This window comes from Sinohyriopsis cumingii, chromosome 18 (genome assembly GCF_028554795.1).
Source record: "Sinohyriopsis cumingii isolate HCF-2022 chromosome 18, ASM2855479v2, whole genome shotgun sequence".
NCBI lineage: Eukaryota > Metazoa > Mollusca > Bivalvia > Unionida > Unionidae > Sinohyriopsis > Sinohyriopsis cumingii.
This window is the reverse complement of record NC_142978.1, coordinates 95,660,466-95,675,893: the sequence shown is the minus strand read 5'-3', so window position 1 is coordinate 95,675,893 and position 15,428 is coordinate 95,660,466. Positions and strand designations below refer to the sequence as shown.

Genomic DNA, 15,428 nt, shown 5'->3' with positions numbered 1-15,428 from the left:
TATCAATACATCAGACCAGATTGTTTTTATTATTATTTAGGCAAAATAACTTAGTAAGTCAGATGGCAAACATGAGGATGGTGATAGGTTATGTGGAATTTGCATTGAATCATCTGATCCCAGAAGATTTGATACAATGTCACTGGCTGTGGTAATCATCAAGTGCAGTTGCACGGCACCATAAGACTTATCAAGATACCATGAGCTAGAAAGATGAAGAAAAAGAAAAACGATGACCCAAAGACAAATCCTGCAAACTGTGTGCAAAAACGATTCCACAGATTATAGATGAAAACTTTACTATATTTCGCTTCAAGCTATTAATAAATTCGGATTACTTCCTCCAGTCTGCTACAGTAATTCATGCCCATTGCACTCATAAATTGATTATAGTCCTTGCAGTATTTTGTGTGGGCCACAATATTTTAATTGATGCAGCTGATGCTCCATTCTTCAGTTCAGTGTTGATTCAAACATAGCAATGTCCCTTTGGGATGTGTGCATAAATAAAGAATGTCTGTCCCTTCATTACCACACTTGTTGAATTTATCGTGTCTCTCTGAAAACTGTACCATGTGAGAAAGAATTTTATAAACAAACTGGACATAAGTATTGCTAGACATATACTCAGACCTGAGACTTCATAAAAGACTGCTTACTTGTGAGGCATTATTAGTGCTAGGGCTTGAGGTAATAACTTGCTATATGTTTGGTAAGGCAAAATAAGGGGCCTTATGACTTAAATTGAAACTGTGAAAAAACAAAAGGTTCAACTGCAATAAACTTTTGTTTTTCCTCATTTGTTATATTACAGTGCCATGAAAGGTCATTTCTTTTATCTTTTTAATCCCTTGCCAATTTTAAGTCATCATCACTAACCAAGTCTCTAAATCAATTCTTGGCATATTTAGCTAAAATGGTGTCTACTGTTCCATTATATCATTGATTGTTTAGCTTGCTTGTATGGAGCTTAACACCATTTTTCAGGACATCATAGACTTTACATGGTAACCAACATATTTATTGGAAGAAATCAACACACATAACGCTACTGGCAAGCTTTCTCATATCCACACATTGGTTGGACTAGAGAGAGTTGATTAGTGATGTGTATGCCTAGACCATTCTATAATCCAGGGCCCCATGATTGAACACAGCTTAAAGAAATTAACCCCAATTCAATTTCCTTGTTGCATTTAAATCATAACACCCACCATGCAAAGTGACACATGTCTCAAGATTTTCAAATTTGTATATGTTTTGCAACTTTTAATTCTGAGTTGATGCATGTGGATGTGGAAATTCAGTTACTGAATACTTAGCTACTTATATAAGGAGCTCTCACACTGGTAAAAGCATGCAACTGGGATTGTATTTGCAAGAGGGCAATTAATTGTTCAAAATACTGTTTTAGCTAACTACATATGCGAAGGGTTGATGTATAAAAAAGAGGATCAAGAAATCCTAGCTGGTAAAGATAATTGTATCCAACTTGATAGAAAGTGAGAAGGCCTTTTAATTTTGTACAGCAGTTTCATTAAGGAACCAACTATAATACCATTAGCAGTTTATGAGCAGCAAAAACCACATTTAGGACCAACTAGACATCAAAACCATATGCATAGTTCCATTTACGGCCAACCAGACATCAAATAGGTCATCTAGTGAAAGCACAATGTCAAAATGACCAGCCATCTAGGAGAAGTAGCAAGGAAGGGGTTTTCCAGATGCCCATTAAAACAGCCATATTGGAGGTTAGATTGGCACTATTTTCATTTACGTCCAACTAGACATAAGAAGTCTTTCACTGATATGACGATTCATTCAGGAGAAGTAGTTATACCAAGATTTTCAGGATGGCCACATTGGTGGCCTTATAGGATGTCTGTACAGCACCATAATTCTCATTCAGGACCTGCTAGACATCAACATAAGTATTTTGTACACATGTTGACACGCTGACACAATTATCCATTCAGAAGTAGCGATAAAAAGTTTCTTAATATGGCTACTGTGGCAACTACATTGTATGTGTGAGTGGCACCATCTTGTTTTTTTTTCCAGATATTTTCACACAAATATCATATTTAAAGATAACATGAATTCATACAAGATCTTGTCGGTTTATTTCATAACAGATTTTTCCCTCATATTAATATAATCTTTTGAAAACATTTATACATTATAGTTCTAGAAAATTTTCATGCTCTCAGAAACTATTAAAATCACAGCAGAAAGTGTTATGTTATATCTTTATTCAGCACTGAAAAATATTTATGAACTCTTAAAGTTTTTTCCCCTATATTAACTTAATTTAATGAAGATTTTCAGACTATAACCTTTCCATTGGATTTATTTTTTCAAACATGGCGTAAAAAGTATGTTATAGTAACCAATTTTTACATTGCCTTCACCATTGCAGAAATCTCTATAATCAATTTCCTAATAAAGAAAAGCCAAGAAAATAAATGGACAGTTAATATTCACTTCAGGATCACAGACCTGAGGCAAATATGTCATTGTTAAATCAAACATTTTTATTGTGTTTCCTTAGACCTAAATATATATATATACTTGCTGTTACTCTAAACGAAGGCTGGTGATCCAGTTGATAACCTTTTGGGGGTTTTAAGGATGTCTTTAAAATTAAGGCCTTAAAAATGTTGAGATCTTATATTAAAAATGACAATTTGAGCCTTGCAGATTCATGTCCACAGGTGCCCAAATAAAAAAAAAAGGGGGGGGGTGCAAGGGGCAAGCTTGTTGGTGTGTTATAAAATAACTGACTTATCATCGGTGTGCTGACAGGTGATGTGTAATTAAATCACTGTTGTAATATTAATAATGAGTGAGTCTGCACAAAGGAATTTCATACAGCTAAACTAGCTCAACAACTAGAGGCAATTAAGAAATATATCCACATTCGTGATTCTGTCAAATGGCAGATACAACAGCATCAGGAAGCTCAAGTGGCATTTACAGAAGGTAAAGAGCCGCTATACTTGTTATCTTTTTAGGGATGTGCTTGGATTTTGCCCTCAAGCTAGAGCAGTCATAGGATATATAATAAATCGCCACGGTCGGAATTTATCCCCAAGCTGGGGTAATCGATGGGTAAAGTCTTATCCACAGTCGGGGTTTTATTCAAGCTTCAGGTGCAAGTTTTTGTGCATCTCCATGCCCTTGCATAAAACACAGTTACACGTTTTTTTATATAGATATTTTTCAGTTGTAGACAGGAATAATAAGTATTTGTGAGTGTTTGAAATGAATGGGTTCATTATGAATTGAGTGGCACTACATTTCAAAAGCAAAATTGGATTGAAATGCAAGAACTGTAGTACAGAATTAGTGTTGGTTCTGGATCGTAGAATGGAATTGTGTGTGTGTGATTGGATTTTTAACGTAGCTTGAATAATTTTTCAGTCATATTGCTACGATGTCTGCAGTGTGGCAGTTTATAGTGATGTATAGCACTGGGGCATCATGCTGCAAACATGTAGCATGATGTTGCACCCAGTCACATTATCCTGACACCAGGCCGATCAGTCCTAACACTAACCTCTTAATGCTGAGCGTCTAGCGAGGTAGCTGTTAATACCATTTTTGTAAGTCTTTGGTATGACTTGGCTGGGGTTTGAACCCATGACCTCCCGCTTCTGAGGCGGACGCTCTAACCACTAGGACACCGGAGTGGTCAGAATGGAATTGTAACAATTACAATGGAAGCAATTTGTATTATGCTTGTTGGGGCATTCCTCACTGATGGCTGTCAGTGACATCATCATGGGAATGTGTAACAGCCACATTTTGTAAGAACAAGGTGTAGTTGGTGAACAATACAGACACTTTTCTGCCATTTCCACTGGCATCATCTCATATGATGTTATTTAAAAAAACTTCCTACAACATACTCACAACATATAAAACCTATATGCAAATCTGATGAAAGCTGCTTGTGTTTCTGAAACACATATTCCATACTGGTGGCAAGAATGTCCAAATCTACATTACAAAAATGAAAACATTACCATCCATCTAGGAGTTGCAAATGTATGAAATCCTCTTGTTGGGTAGTTTTACTAACAGGCTTTACAGCAGGGCCTTCCATTAGATTTAAATGTGGCAGGTAAGTTGACAAAGTAGGGTGGGGGGTTGGGGGGACCTACCCCAATGGGGATAATTCATTTTTTTTTTAAAGTAGCATGGTGTAAAGTAAAAGTAGATGGGCTGATAAGGAATCCACTGAATTTACAGACTAAAGGTTCAGACATTTGTTTTTAAGAGAAAAATGAAAGAAGGAAACAATACAACAGATATTTTAATATGACTTTAATGCTTATTTTCTAGATTTAATTAAGATTATGAATCAGAATCAGTCTCCAACTCCACTGTAAAGTTTATCTATTACTTCTTCTGCTCAGGCACCTGCAAATTAAAACAAAATTGTAATGCTTAAATAAAGTCATATCATCTCAGCACTAGTTACATATGCAGAAGTCATGTTAATCAGCATTATAAAAATGTATGAAATTTTCTTCACTGCACTTGTGCTTCCCTTACTATCGTTAAGCCATGATACAAGATAACTTTGCACTTACTTGTCATTTCTGGCAAGTGGATGGTGCAATCAATTTGCACAAAGATGAATTTATTTCATCCAAATATTTCATGTGAATAAAAATTCCAAATGGAGGCACTTGTCCGATCAGACAAGATATATGCATATTGTAGTTAGCTGGACTCTAGCTCTGATAGTCCTGGGCAATAGGATAAGCTGATTTTGTTATCAGTTTAGAAATGCATCCGCTTTGCAAATACTATGCTTTAAAAGACGAAACTGAATCCAATATTGATGAAATAAGAGTCATTTGGATTACCTTGTTTTTTATCATTCTGCGTTGGTTGGGTGCATATTTGAGGGTCTCTGATATGGTCTCTTCCATTCCATTTGCCTTTGCTTTGCCATTAGTTTTCAAGCAGGCTTCTGCAAGAGTAATACAATGTTTTAAAATAAGTTTCACAACAAAGGATGCATTGCATTTTTCTAAATGCCAGCAATAATCAATGGAATATTTTTAAAACATGTACTTTGAAATGTGTCTCAAGTTACTTTATCAATTCATTTAAAAATCTCTGGCAAGTCACATGAAAAACAATTTAAATCAAGCCATACTTACTTATCAAAACCTGACATATCACAAGCTCTTGAAATGCTTTTTTCCCTTTACGTCCCTTTGGACTATACTCTGGCCAGTCTTTTTGTTTTAAGCTTTTTCATCATCCTGCAGACACTATCCCCAATTGTAAACCTGCCAAGGGAGCTCAAGTAGCATATCTGAAAATAATAATAATAATAATAATAATATTACTATTTTTTGATTTTGATATTATTATTAGTAGTAGTATTTCATGATCGATGTGACAAAATATGCTTGTATATAGTTATTTTTTGCCATGGTTTTGCAAGCAAATTTAATTTCTCTAACTTGAAAAAAATTTGATAACATTAACTATGCAACACAATGTACTAATAGCAATTATAAACCAAATTAACCACCGTGAATCTATTAACTTCATAAATGACATTCACTCAAGGATTGAATTAAAGTAGCCACATAATATGTAATAGTGTATATGTAGTAAAATACCTGTTACATGTTCATCTCTAAACATGTTTTGGCCTACATCCGTAAGACAAAACAGCCGACCACTACATGTTCACCCCACCCCCAAAAATAATTATACAGGCACTGCAGAACTTGCATAATGCATATTGAGGTTCACAACAGCAAATAAAGGTTATAACAGTTTTTTTAAATAGAAAATAAAGCCCCAATTTACCATCTTCTTGGAGAGTTTGGGATTCTCCTCCAACCTCTGGCAAAGGCCCTCTAGTTCCTCCACTGAATCACATGACATTGCAAAAATTTCTTCTCTATATTCTGTGTCTGGGCCTTGTGTATGAACTTGGAGGGCCAGCTGCTCCAACAAATTCTCAATATTTGTGTCCAGTTTCATAAGTACATTGAACTGGAAATCTGTAACAGATTTGTGATGAAATTAGTTTTGAAAGATCAAGATCATTATTATAAACTCCTTAAAAAGATCTGTACAGTGAACATGGGTTTAACAATGAAATATATTTATGAAATGAAATACATGGTTTTTGTACAGTTTATATGAAAACTTTTCCCTATAATCCTTTATTTTTTTATTCCCTGGATATGTTGTTTCACTGCTGGTGTCTGTAAAGTCTGCATTCAATGTAGATGGTTTAGGCGTCTGACTTACACAAGACAATGGTATACATCAGAAAGAAAAATAAAAAAACCAATGGAATGATGAACAGTCGACACATCAATGAAAAACAATTCATTGTTTATTTGCACAAATAAGTCTTGAACAGTATGTTTTATGACCTATAATTTAATTAATTAACATCTCACAATGTTCTGAAATAACAGTATCTAAGCTACAAGAGCTTGTGCTTTCATGTCATAATCTTCCATTTTGCAAACAAATTTTGATGTTGAATCAATGTATATGACCTTAGCATTGAACACTAACATTCAAAATGTCTACAAGATGACAAGACTATTATCAACTGAAGTGACAACAAACCAATGAGTTTTATGTGCATTGAACATAAGCATTTTTAAATGCTACAAAATGTGTTTTTAGTGTATGGCCACAAATTACCCAACATTTTGTCAAACATAAAACAGTTCTACTACCTTAGATGAGAATTAAATTCATAAATACAGTGTATAATTGACCTACTCATATTTAGAGAGCTGTAAATGAAATAAGAGATTATATAAAAGTCAACACCTGTAGTATTTGTTTCATTATTCTATAATGTACATTTTTTTCCATCCTCAATACTTACTACTTGCAGAGGAACTGGCAGAGAGAAATCTTTATATTCTCCACTCCAGAGTGGATGGGGATGGTGATGGTGTTGTCCTTCTGGATGCAGCTAAGAGTATAAAGATTATCACTACTCCTTAATTGCAGTAAAAAAGAAACAAAGAAATCAGACTGGATTTTTTGGCATGTAAACAAAATGCATACTGGTTGCAATGACCACTGTATATAAAGCAGTGATACAATATATCACAAAATGCATTCTTTTTTAACAAAACATCTAATCTCATATATACAGCATCATGAGTAAGTAAGTACTCTTAAACACATCTTATTAAACAGACAGAAAAATGATGAAATTTATACATACTTTTGATAAAGAATTTCCAATTGTGGCATGGTATAAAAGCAATTGATAAAAAATAAAAAGAGACCAGATAAACTAAATAGAACATACCAGCAGGATAAGAGGAAATCTTGGAGTCTGCAAAATACTCTCCATTTCAGGAGGTTTTGGATGAGATGGCTGACCAGAAAGGTTTCCACTTGAGATTTTCACCTTTAAATAATCATCCTAGAGTGCACCAAAGTCATGTGAACTTGATCCAATTCCAACATTACTGCTGCTTGAGTGCTTAGATCCAGTATTGCCTTCACTAACTGATGTTATTAATACCTCTCTCTCATCAGCATAATTTCCATCATTTTTCAAAACTCCCATTGTAAAACCTCTGCTGAAGAAACTAACACTACACCATAAGGATTTAAAGAACTACTGCCCGGTTTCTAATCTCCAATTCATATAAAAAATCTTACAAAAGGTTGTTCAATCCCAGCTTGCATCTTGCCTGAATTCAAACAGTCTTTTTAGCAATGTACAATCTGCATATCGCCCTTGCCACAGGACACAAATTGTGTCTGCAAATAGATTACACTCCAGCCCAGTTGATCTATGTTGTGGTGTTGCACAGGGGTCTGTTCTTGGACCTGTTCTCTACACTCTATACACTCAGCTGCTCTCAAGTGTCATAGATCATCATCCAGTGTCTCACCAATTGTACACTGATGACACCCAAATATACAAATCTAGCCACCCAACTGAAGTTGATGCTACCATCCAAGGTGTAGAGATGTGCATTTCTGATGTGAAATCATGGATGACTTGTAACAAGCTGCAGATGAATGATGATAAAACTGAGGCCATTCTGATTACAACACAGACTTTCTCATTCACATCCTTTACCTCACACAATAAATATCAGCAACACCAACATTAAATTCACACAATCAGTACAAAACCTAGGTGTTACTCTGGACAGTACTCTCACATTGTACCAACATGTCATGAACATATGCAAGGCTGCATATCTTGAGCTGAGACGCATCAGCTCCATTCTCAGATATCTTTCAGTTGATGCCACTAAAACACTTGTGTGTTCATTACTACTTTCAAGACTGTACTATGGTAACTCAATTCTGTCTGGTTCATCTTAATATCTACTGCAGAGACTTCAAAAAGTTCAAAACATAGCTGCTTGGATCATACTTAGAGTACCACAATCAGAGCACACCTCCCCGCTGCTCTGCACCCAACACTGGCTATCCATTCTATCCAGAATCAAACACAACATTAGTTCTCTGTGCTACGTTTCACTGACAGACTCTAGTCCAACATACCTATCCGACCTCACCTATGTGTACACACAAGCAAGATACTTACACTCCTCTTCCGACAATCATATACTCATTATTCTCACTATGAAAACAAAGTCACATGGACAGCATTCTTTTGCATACCAGGGCCCAGCAACATGGAATGAATTGCCCACTGAACTTAGACACAAAGACGCAGTGATCCCATTCAAGAGTGCTCTCAAAACTACTTATTCTGACTACAAAAACAAACTTAATGACTTAATAATGTTAACTACCTTAAATATTCTCAGCATGTTTTTTATGTTTTCTAATTTCATGGTGTTTGTTTTTGTAATCATATCATTGTGTATGTTTTTATGTTGTCTAATGTTGCAAAGCGCTTAGAGCTTCTAAAGATTAGGCGCTATACAAAGTCCTCATTATTATTATTATTATATTTAGCTTGGATGAATATTTTTTAAATCAGTGGCCATAACTAAAAAATGGGATTTTGTTTTATGATCATAAAAGTATGTTGGACACCATCCATGATGTACAATGCTGTCTGACATTTCTATGCACCTAAGGTTTCCATCTCAAATATTAAAGCAAAATGCATACCGAATTTGACAGATTGACGAAAATAAAAAAAAGCAATGCTTACCATTTGAAAAGAGGCAATTGTCACTAGAATATTCTATTCAAAATGATATTAATTTTGGACACAGGGGATACCACCCCCATGTTTTCCTGACTCGTGATATGTCGGCCTATTCTGTGCACAGCTTTAAAAGATGTAATGTTTATCCATCGAGCTATAGAAATGAAATACATTTACTGTAGACTGTTTCTGTCAGCAGTTAAGTTGAGTAATTAGGTCAGGTTTATAGCTAGTTTACAAAATTCAATGTAGAATGCCAATAAATGACAAGATATATTTTTGCAAACTAAAGTGATCTTGAAAAAAGATTAGTAAAGTTTAACATTTTATAAAAAATAAGCTATTATGTGGAAAAGAAACAACAATGAAATAGGATGCAATGTGTTTACGTCTAGTTTTGGAAGGTACCGTCTCTAAGGTACCGTCATAATTGTACCGTAGTTTAATGGGTGGAAAGGCCATTGAAAGGTAAGGGCAGTGCGGAGACCATCGAGTATGTTCCAGAATAGCTGAATCTTTGTAGATACATAGATCCATTCGTAACTTCAGTCCGCAAGCGAAACACTGTACTTCGTATCCCAATCCTGACTCAGGTCCCAAGTAGACAAATCCTGTTCTAGCTAAAACATACGAAGAAGGTAATCCTTCCCTATCCGTATGCCATTTTTGAAACGTGTCCAATCGACGGGCACAATCACAATAGTCAGGTAAGAAGACTGGAAAATGGTAGGGTTTGAACTTGGAGTTCTCACTGGATTTCTCACTCGATTCTTGCTGTGGCGAAGTCATCCTTCTGGTGGGTGGCTATCCTCTTACAACCAATGTTTTATACCAACATGTCCATACGGCAAAGTAAAGTGGGTGGGAAGCCGCACTCGCTTCTGCTACACGATTTGATAGACTTTTTCCAAGGGTCAACTGACGATGTGGTGTGTGGGTAAACGTACAATCTTGTTGGGTTGATAGGTGGTCACTTTCTCTAGACTGCAAGGCTTCTTTCAATACGCCAAAGTTGACCACTCGACTGGTACGATAATTCAGAGTAAGTCCTTTCACTTTACACTTCGTGTGCACTTCTCCTTGTTTGTCCCAGTATTCGTAGCCGTAATTTTTGGGACCGCCACTGACGAAACTTAGAATCTTGTCATCGGGGTGCTCGTCTGTCCAGGCTCCTAAACGGTCTCCTTCGATGTCAGGGTGCTGTTGACTCGGGTGATCGATATAAATGCAACTGTCCATGTCAAAGTACAAGACACGTTCTCCTAACAGTTCTAAAGCTTCGTACAATTTTAAGCGAGCATGAGCTGTCATGTAAGCTGCAATGATGACATTTCCAAAGGGGTCATCTTCTACAAAGTTCAGATCTTCTTCGTAATTCACCAAGATCAAATCCTCACGAACGACGTCCACGTGTTTCATGAATTTGGCTTTGTCGTGAATCATCTGAAAGTAGCGGGAAGGTTCGGTCAAATACTACATCTTGGGTAAACACGGTCATTGTGCCATTTTACCCCACAAGCAATTTAACACCACTTTGGCAAACGATCGCCTGCCTTCGTTTTTCTCAATGTGATCTTAAGTAATGCCTTCTTGTGCCCAGAATTTCTCTCTGAATGTCTTTTGGTCTTCGGGAGTGTGACACCAGGACAGATAGCCACTGGCTTCTTGCTCAGTTTCAAAAAGGCATCCACGTAGTCTGCGAAAATGCCTTTCTGCGTGGGGTCACCCTTGTGGAATTATTGTGTCTTGGGAAAGTGGCAAATTTCGTACACTTCTAACAGTTGGTATCCCATGTTCAGAGCTTTTAACAATTCTACGCTGACCCATGTCCCCGTCAAGGCCCGTTCTTCCTGGGTGTGATGACAAGGTTGATCTTGGTTGCACGTTTCAGCACAAGTACGGCACAAAGGAAACATAAGTTTGCCTTGGCAATGGCGAGGTAAGACGGGATGGTATAGGTTCGTGGGAGGCAAAACTTTGCACTTGATCAAGCCTTCGTATTGTCGAATGTTTTTTAGGTCGATGTGTTCGGTGAACAATTGTGGGTGCCCTGCAGGAAAGCAACAATATTTGCACACGTAGGGATACAGTGAACACACGTCCAAGTATTTGATTTCTTCTCCTTTCTCTTCGTCAGCTTGGTACAGCAAACAGGTGGCATTGGTCCTTCCTCCGTACAAACTATCACTTGGGTTCAGGGGGTCCATGAACTGGTAACTTTCCATGAGGCGTTTAAACTCGGGATCGGTGTTCAAACGGTGATTGTATTTGTGTTCCCACATTTCCACCACTTGGTATCCTTCCTGTTCTAACTTTAGGCGTCGCTGACAAATGGCCTGGTACAAGTCTTCCATGGTTTGTTGTAAGAACTGATTTTTAGTGCCGCGGTCAGGGTAACAGACGGGACATCCGTGAAATAAGCAACCGTTAAACTCGTACATGATCTTGGGGTTTTCTAAGTCCCAGCCATCGACCTAATTCATTCCGATGATCTTTTCGCCCTGTCCGTTGCGGGCATGCTGAATCCATTTGTCTTCTTTGTCGCACAAGTAATGCAACCAGCATGGGGCTTTGACCGAGTATTGACGTTTGACATAGTTGGTCGTTTGAGGACTGATGACAGCCACAGTGTTTTCAAGCATGAATCGTTGTCAGTAGACTAAGGAACACGCTTTGGCAATGGTGCAAGCCTCTTTTAAATGATCAACCCCTCCGTGTTCCATGAACAGTTCTCGAAATTTTCCACAGCATCGCCGTAAAATGTCCACATCGGAACGACGATACTTTAGCATTTCTTCCTGAAAGTCGAAAGGGTCGGAGGCGTGAGCCTGGTACCTAGCGTAGAAAGTTTCTCGTTCGGTACGCATGTTGTCAGGGTCGTAATAGTGAGCCTGAGGCAAATGGGGTAGAACGGCGTGTTGATTGGCAATGGTGCAAGCCTCTTTTAAATGATCAACCCCTCCGTGTTCCATGAACAGTTCTCGAAATTTTCCACAGCATCGCCGTAAAATGTCCACGTCGGAACGACGATACTTTAGCATTTCTTCCTGAAAGTCGAAAGGGTTGGAGGCGTGAGCCTGGTACCAAGCGTAGAAAGTTTCTCGTTCGGTACGCATGTTGTCAGGGTCGTAATAGTGAGCCTGAGGCAAATGGGGCAGAACGGCGTGTTGATTGGCTTCTGCATTGAAAAAGTGTGGAAAGTACCCTTTAGCCATTTCTGTCATTCCAAACATTTTAGGCATTCGACTCAAAGGCATGGCTAAGTAGCTCATCGAATCTTTAAACTGCACTTGTCCCACTTGCATGAAAATGATTTTGGCTCCGTTCAAAGTGATTTTAGGACGCTCGATGCCACGTTCCGTATAACATCTCAAAAGAAACTGTCCATCGTATCTGGAGAAATTGTGAGCCATCACCGTGGCATGGTGATGACATTCTCCATAATAATGTTCGATGTCCTCTTGGCTCCACGTCTTGTCGATGGGGTCTAAGACCCATTGTGTGAAATCGGCTAGTGTGTTCGGTCCTTGAAAGATTTTTTCACGCCCTCCAGGAATCTTACTGCAGTGAGGGCAATAACTCAAGATAGGTTCTTGAATCACTTCTCGCACGCTCGATGAGCAACGCAGAAATTAGGAATGTGAATACCGGTCTCTTGCATGCATTCGAAATCGAAAAAGATGAAATTGCCTTTCTTCTTCTTGTGACCATCCTCTTTCTCTGGTTGGGATTGATATTTTTGCATGTAGCATTGGTGTTCCAAGTCCACGATGCAGTGACAAATGTGACATTTTTTCTTTCCTGAACATACATGTGCCTTGGTACTGTTGATACATAGACCTTGTCCACACATTGGGCACAATCTCAGGAGTTGACAAGCACATTTCTTCTGTGAACCTTGCATCTTCAGATGTTGTTGGTAACAGGCAGGGCTGACAAATGTGCGCAGACAAGCAGGACAATGCACTGGTTCTTGCCCTTCGCTCAGACAGGGTTGAGAGGCCAAACATCCTGAGCATTTCGATCCACAATGTTTGTGTTGCTCTCGATTATTATAACCATCATAAGTCACATTTCTCACAGTAATATTTGTATCCCAGGAATCCAGTGATAGTGGTAATGGTATCGAAATGGTCATCGTGATGATAGAGGTGAATCCATCCTTAAAGTCTTTCCCTCGAAACAACAGAGACCCGCGCACTTCTTGAGGGTGCACTTTCAAGGTGTATCGTGGAGCTAGGGCATCTTGCAATTTTTGCATCTCAGGATTGCCACAGGATGTGTCTTTGGACAGGCATGCTTGTTGTAACAGAAGTTCTGCTTCATTTCGTTGTTTGGCTCAGTTCGATTTTCGAATGTTTTCCCAGGCTCTTTTCCATTCTACCGTGTCGTTCTTGTCGGCATAAGTTCATCCCACCACGATGGCTCGGGCTAAACACATGTGGTCTTGAAAATTGTTAATTTGGACAAGACTTGTTTTGATAATGTGAAGGTTGTTGACCAATAAGGTCTTTCTGCATTGTCCGGTCCCTTGAGGAGGAGAGACGTGGGTCATGTCCAGTGTGACTTTTCCATCGGTGATGTCAAACTGGTCATTAGATTGTTGCACGTGTTGAATCTTGTCCATGACTTTGGAAGTGGTCAATTCTGCAGGGCTGCTAAACTCAATCCAAACAGGGGATTTCAAGCCATCATGTTGTATGGAAAGTCTCAAGCGATCATCTTCTTTGGGTTGACATTATCGCTTGAGTGTGGTGAGCAAAGAATCCCACATGTCGGTGATGAACCCTTCTGCTTTCTCTAACAGTACTTCAGACTTGAAATCTTTAAACATCACTGTGTATTTGTAAGCCGTAGTTCTAAATTTTCTAGAGGGACGCTTTTCCGTCTCTCGAATGTCATAGTACTTTTCAGGGTTGACTAAGGGTGGTAAACTTTGTTTAGAGGGTTTGGATTCTGGTTCACTCATGTCCTCTTCAAAATCACTGGCATGAATTTGTGCCAAGACTTCAGCCCTGGTACGAGGCGATAGATCACGTTTCTGCCTCTTACTTTCTTCTTCTTTCTTCTCAAATGAATTGGATCATTTCATCTCGATAGCAAAAAGTCAAATGACTAAAGTTTAAACACCATGGACTAATTTATAGTCACAGCAGACCAGCGTATATAAAGGGTATGTGTCTTGTCCTTTCACTATTCATTTCACTCTCAAACTGAGCACAACGATGGAAGAGACTACCAAGATCAAACGTTTCATCAGAGCTTTGCGAGGGGTCATTAGAAAATTCTCTTCAGACCAATCGAAGGACTACTCTCCTTCCTTTCAAGATAAAAGTCAAGATACTTGCTATATCTGTCAGAAGAAAGGGCATTGGTCTTCAGAGTGTCCAGACCATCAAAAAAGAAAAAAAAGGGGTTAGAAGAGACAAAAGTCAAGATACCTGTTATTATTGTCAAGAAAAAGGACATTGGTCACCAGACTGCCCAAAAAAGAAACAAGAGGAGTCAGAAGAAGAGAGGGATTCTTCAGAGGAAGAGGAAGAAGAAGAGGAAGAAAACAGACAGGTGAAGAAAAAGAAACAGGAGAAGAAAAGAAGGGAAGAAAGTGAGGAGGAAGAGGAGGAAAAGACTATGACGGTGAAGAAATTAAAAAAACAGAGAGTGAACAATGAGACAGAATAAGTCTATGAACTTTTTAAAGTGCTCTGTTGCGAATTGTGAATTGTAAATATTTATAAAAGAATAAATTAATTATAAAAGGTAAGTGTCTTTGGGTTTTGATTTTAAAATAAGAACCTACACTCACGCACACTCATACACAGACAGGTACTATTGGGTAAAATGGTTTTTTTTAGTTATTGGCAATTGAAAGTCTATCTCTTTTCGAGAGACGTGGATGGCCCTGAAAAGGGCCTTTTTTGGTGTAAGGGGTGAGTTTAAACAATCAACTTTAACTGTCTTAAGCCTTTGCCATGGCCAAGGCCTACTTCTGGACTGCGTACTGTTGATGATGATTTCGTTGAAATCACTAAGGGTGGTGCAGTAGGCGTAGTCACAGGGTTGGAGTGTTTAGCTTGGGAAGGTCGTATTCTCTTCGGCCGTAATAAAGAAGTCTGATACATTGTTTCAGACTTCTTAACTCCGCTAAAATGTCTAACAGTACCGTGACCGTTTGATTTTGACACCCTTGTTTCTTTGCTGCTGCTTCTTCTTCTTGTTGTTTTTTTCTTACCTCTTCTTCTTGCTGCTGTTGCTGTAGGAG

At 38.2% G+C, this 15,428-nt stretch overlaps 1 long non-coding RNA gene across 3 annotated transcripts; it reads right to left on the bottom strand.

The window, feature by feature from the left end:
* Window positions 1-4,345: 4,345 nt before the first annotated feature.
* Window positions 4,346-12,076, bottom strand: LOC149777534 (uncharacterized). Of its 3 annotated transcripts, none has more exons than XR_016416185.1 (5): window positions 6,893-12,076; window positions 5,845-6,041; window positions 5,181-5,338; window positions 4,881-4,987; window positions 4,346-4,428 (listed from the first exon to the last, which is right to left on the bottom strand). It is a non-coding gene; the product is annotated as an uncharacterized LOC149777534 (long non-coding RNA). The 3 variants fall into 3 exon arrangements; XR_016416186.1 differs by having other exon boundaries at window positions 5,845-6,982; window positions 7,328-12,059; XR_016416184.1 differs by having other exon boundaries at window positions 5,845-12,072.
* Window positions 12,077-15,428: the final 3,352 nt, after the last annotated feature.